Source organism: Borostomias antarcticus (genome assembly GCF_949987555.1).
Source record: "Borostomias antarcticus genome assembly, chromosome: 4".
Lineage (NCBI taxonomy): Eukaryota > Metazoa > Chordata > Actinopteri > Stomiiformes > Stomiidae > Borostomias > Borostomias antarcticus.
In genome coordinates this window covers 23682555-23688554 of record NC_140237.1, presented here as the reverse complement: position 1 = coordinate 23688554, position 6000 = coordinate 23682555, and positions in this window count along the sequence as shown.

Sequence of the window (6000 nt, the reverse complement as noted above, 5' to 3'; positions counted from 1 at the left end):
AGAGAGAGGGGGGGGGGGGGCACTATTAAAGAGACGTCGGCGTCTTGCTGCCTCAGGACCTTGTCCTCTCTCACCTGCTCTGTTTGGCAGCAACGTGTAACAGAAAATTTTACACAGTCTGGGACACAAATTGGCCTCCTGAACCACGGTTATTCCTCCAGTATAATCTAATTAAAGGACGGTGCCAGTGGGGTTCTATATTTCTACATTTTGATAGACAGAGAGACATAAAAGAGTCGGGGAGCTCTTTTCCAAAGGCCCACGTCATACTGTGAGGTGGCCTGAACCTTCACAGGCCTGGCTGGCTGAGGGATGGACTGTCGGACCGGCTGCCAGACTGCAGGCGTTGCGGTTGGTCCGTGCACAAACGTAGCCTCGGTGCCGTTATATAAATTACTTTGAAGTGCCGCCACGGTGATTTCGACGCCATGAAAGAACGACATGTGAACTGGGTGTGTTCTGAGTTCCTGAGGCGTTCCTGCAGCTCTGACTTTTGCCGTGACCTCATGACGAATGTCTCTCGGCCTCTGGACAGCAGGGAACGTGCATCTAGAATAACAATGCAGGACTTTCACTCCTAATTCACTACCGGCTGGTCTGTAAGAGCGGTCAAACTCGCCCAGCAAACATAACTGCTCCCTTTAGGGGAGCTTTAATACTGCCTGATGCAACATTCTCCATTTCTCCAACCATTCATGCTCATTTGGGAAACACCGACCCCTTCAACAACCATCAAACAAGATATATGCTGCACGGATACCAAAACTGAAAACTGAGACCAAAATATAGTGCTCAACAGCAGATGAATCCTGAAGGCAGTGATGCTTAAACCCATTCTCAGAAGATCCTGGTTTGGTGCTTACAGTAAGCAATACAGCAGACCACATGGCCTAGACCAAGGCTTGTTTTTGCTTCTGTGTGAATCTGACATACAAACCAACAGAGCTAAATTATATTAGGTAATTAAATATGTAATTAAACAGTTTGAAATAAGACCAGCTGACAAGTGAATCAGAGGTGGATTGAAATGAGCCTTTAATGATGCAGTTCAAACATCCGCTGCGGTCGCGCAGTGTAATTTACTAGAGCCGCCACATGATGTAAGGTCTACCGGGAGCAGTCAGGAGAGGTACCATGGAGATCAAAGCGCGGTCTTAGGCGTACCGTCTACAACGTTCACTGACCATGACCAAAATGTTCATCAGCCTGGATAATAAATGTGCCCACAGCTCTCCAGCGGGTACATCTAACTTCATTACCAAAAATCTGCAACGTACTCACTTATTGTTCAAAAAAGCTGCTGGGGGATCAAATAAAGACTGGATTCTGAACTCTTCCGAGTTCCCAAACTTGGTGGATGTGCAGTAGAAGTGGAGGAACATACGCTAAGGCAAATCTTTTATAACGTACACAGTACAGATGAACGGGGAAAAAATATGCTTTTCTTGTATCTAATTCTTATTCAGCAACACGGCACAGTAAGCCGAGCAGCAAATATTATTCAGCACCCTCCTCTTTACTCTCCTGTGTCTGCGTCTGACAGAAGCAGCGGGTGACTTTGTGACAGACAAAATCCTTCTTTTGTTTCTCAGAGTTTCGCTGAATAGGCTTGCAGCATCTCGAAAGCCCCCAGGATGGAAGACGATACATCTTGCTTCTTTAAAGAAAAAAAAAAGAAAAAAAAAAGAAAGAACAGAACCGGACTTGAGAAGCCGGCGTCTCGTGTCTCGTTGCAATATCTCGAAACGATTTTTTTTTAATTGCGGCTGTGCTGGTAGCTTTTTAAGCTGGACAAAGCGATCTACGAGATGCACATACCACCCTCTTTTTTCCACCTCCTCTCCCTCAACCACCACCTCTCCAAAAAAACATGAGTGATTAATTACTGGTCTGGAGGATATAAATATGCTTTTCAGAGAGAGATAGTATGAAAGGCCTTCAGGCTAAGGCCCTTTGCAACACAGCAGGGTGCTTTCATACCGCCGCCCGTAAGCTAATTCAAACAAGACCCCACCACAGTCCTGCAGTTCTCACCAACCCAGCCCCCTCAGAGCGCGCCCTGGCCACGCAACCCTCAATTTGGCTCACATTTCTCCACAGGTTACACACCCCAGCTATCACTCACACACACTGACTGCACTGAAAGATAATGTTGGCTCTCTCGCTAAAGTAATTGTTTCTCCATCAGCCGGCGAGTCTCCGCCCCACACCCTGGGTCGTGTTTGGGGGGGGGGGGGGGTCTGTGAAACCGCAGCGACCCGGTGGCCCGCTGTCTCTCCAACCGTCGGCTCTGATCAGCGGGGAGAGAAGTAACGGGGGGCTCCGGTGTCGGGTTGGGGGCCCTCTAAGCTGTCCTAATGAGATATCACAGGCGCCTCAAAGCCACCGAAGTCTCCAGCCAATCTAACCGAAGCAGCTCCGTCACCACAGAACCCTCAAACTGTGACTGGTGGAAGCGGAGCAGGCCGAGCGCACGGGGGGGGGGGGGCGCTGGGACAGAGGGGCCCTCTACTGCCGGTGTTCACGGTCACGGCAGCCCAGAGAGGCTCCCTGGTACGCGCTCACATTCAGGACGCGGGGAGTATGGGATGGCTTCCCCTAAAACCACAGGGGGCCCCAGAGATATTTTTTGTCTGCAATGCCTTTAACTACATATCAGTTTCATCTCTGGGTATTAAGTTAAAAACACATGGCAGGATTCCGAGCGGCTAAATGAGTGAAGTGAAGAGAGCGATCGGTGCAATATGCCCCCCCCCCTCCCCCCTCCAGTCAGAACAACTTGGGACCTTTTAAGAGGTTATAAATAACCACAAGGCCGTCCAAAAAGGCAAGGACGGGAGTGTGAGATGTTAGAGGCAGGAGGACGACAGGACATGCAGGTCACTGACATGTCTCAGCTGGGTGAGAATCACTACAGGAACCTGGGACGCAGATTCTCCACAGAACAGGATACGCGTGTCCCAAATGCCCCCCCCCCCCTCCTCCCCACACACACTCAAAAAAAGAGATGTGCGGTCTGCATAGGAAGACAAACATGACCCTGGCGAAATGTTCCCAACAATGGCAACGTGGCAATCGTTCCATTAGCCTTTTTTCATATAGTGAGAGAGCCAAATACCATTCTACCATCCCAAGCTTGAGTACCAGGGAACCTCCGTTCCCAGGGATAAGTCCCCAAATGAGATTGTAATTAGACTGACTGACTGACTGACTGACTGACTGATTGATTGATTGATTGATTGATTGATTGATTGATTGATTGATTGATTGATTGATTGATTGATTGATTGATTGATTGATTGATTGATTGATTGATTGATTGAGTGAGTGAGTGAGTGAGTGAGTGTGTGAGTGAGTGATTGATTGATTGATTGATTGATTGATTGGTATTGAAAAGGAATAGTCACTAGTGAGGCCTCTAGCTGCTATAACAACCATCAGGACTGATGTAACAATTCTCTCCATGTTCAGGTACTGTAGCTACAGTATACTTACAGTAGGTCGTGCCACAATATATCGCGATACAGAAACGCCACAATACGTATCGTCAAGGTGAAAACAATATTGTGATATGTTTATTGTATATCAGTGAACGCTGGCTTAACAACGCTGGTAACAAACACGTCTTTTGTCTCTAGGCCTATCCATGATATTACAACAGTTAAGCTCTAAATTCACTCATTACTCACTCATTCAAGTGTAGTGGAGTAGAAATGTGGAGAAATGCACTATTGGTGTGAACAGCAGCGCTACTGCAACGCTTCACACCTGCCCTTAGTGTATCGTATCGTATTGTTATCGTCAACCCAATATCGTGTATCGTATCGTATCGTGAGATTAGTGTATCGTTACACCCCTAACTTACAGTATTGTCTGAGGCCTGGGCTGAGACAAATGGACTGCCGGTCTGGGCTGCAGGCCTCTACAGGAGAGGTAGGACTCTCGGGGCTGGGGGTGAGGATAACTACAACCCGGTCTTCCATGCAGACCTGATAGCAGAGATAGGGGAGTGGGGGGGGGGGGGTTATGTGTTTTAAGAAGCCAGTTACTGGGCCAGGTTTCCCAAAAGCTTCTTTCGTTAAGAGGCTCTTTAGCCCATTCAGTTGACCAATCAGAGAGCTTGCCCAGACCAGTTGACCAATCAGAACGCTCTAAATTAATGGCCCAAGAGCCTCTTAACGAAAGAAGCTTTTGGGAAACGCAGCCCTGATGTACTGTTTTACAAAATTACAAGAAACACTGCGTTCACGCCTGTGGATCTCATCCTGAGGGCCAGTGCTAGTTTTCTATGCTGTCCTTTAGGGTTGCACCATATTCATTTTTTCCAACCAGCAGTTCTGATCAAAGCTAATCTAATACAACAAAAACAAAGAACACTTCTGACTCTTCAAATCATTTATTTTCTCTAGTGAAATACTACCAGAGCAAGTGAAAACAAAATCTGTTACAGCACAATGCTTTCTATAGCCAAGAGTGAATCTGGCCTGCTTTTACAAGAACAAAATAAGGCTACATACTGTAAGAGCAATTGGATCAAAAGTGTCAAAGACGTCGTATTATCGAGCCAATAATTATCTGCTAAAATTTCATACAGCCGAGAAACACATAATAATTTAAATTCCCCAATATTGGGCCGATAATTATCGATATATATCATGTATCCCTACTGTTCTTCCTCCTTTGAGTTGTACAGTATAATTTGTGTATTGCAGCAAAATCTATCTGATGCAAACAGTTTCATTGTCCAAGTGCTGTCAGTGTACATGTATGTGTCAGTTTACAGGCTAGATAACGTGTCATACAGTAGCTACACTTCCAGACTGTACCAGGCCCGTTCCCCAGGACCCAAACGAGACAGAATGAATGAAACATTGAGCATATAAAAATGGCCGCTGTGTTTCCCTCCGTCCCATTCTCCTCCCTCTCAGCCCGGCTGAGGGGTTTTATTAATTTTATTTAATTATCCAGCAAAGCTCTTTTTACTCTGTGCCATCTCTGCCTGTGCCCTACTCCCAACAGTGTGAGCTGTGTAATTTAATAAAGTCCCATTTAAGAGGGGATTTGATTAAAAAATTAAGCGGCCATGATCACCCCTCCTCCTCCTCCTCCCCAGTCAACCTCCCTATCTCACGGCCAGATCCCAAACTTCACATTATGAACATAATAAAGAAATTATCAATGCAGGACAAATAAATGCTTTCCATAGGATCACATGGCGACTGCAGCGATTCCACTATGGAGAGATATGGATGCAGTGTGGGCTACTGAGAGAAGGAGAGAGAGAGAGGGGGGGGGGAGAAAGAGAGAGAGGAGAGAGTAGAGAGAGGAGCGGGTGAGAGAGAAAATAGAGAAGAGAGAGGGAGAGAGAGGAGGGGGAGAGGAGACCAAGAGGGAGGGAGAGAGAGAGAGAAAAGCAAGGAGAGAGGGAGAGGAGAGAGAGAGGAAAGGGGAGAGAGGGAGAGGAGAGAAAGATGTTTGAGAGCCACGTCGCTCCTTACAGTATTGTTCTCTCCCCTCTAATGTCTCTCCATCATCGACTTTGTTCAAAAATCTTCCATTCATAATTTACCATTTACAACTTCTGTCTAACAATCAAACGGGCCTGGACCGAGGTCATTGATGTTTCTACCTCTTCAGGCTGACTGACGACACCAGCCTGCAAGATCACGCGGACGAGGAGGAGGCAGAGGAACCCTAGCCAGCGCTAGCCGCTGCTTGGCATCACTTTAGAAAATTGCACTGATGCCCTAATTGTTTACACACAGTATAATGACCCTTTGAAATCCAATCTCCCTGAGCTTTCCCGCCTGCCCAGCGAACGGCACACACGCGAACCCGGTGATATAGAAAATGTGCAAGCTGTCAATTCTTATCATGGGAGAGGGCGAAAGAAGAAGAAGAAGGGGGAAAAAACACCACGAAAAAAAGCTAAATGCAATATGTACACTGAAGCTTAAAGTTAAATACCTTCTCACTGCTGGAGAAACATAATCCACACAA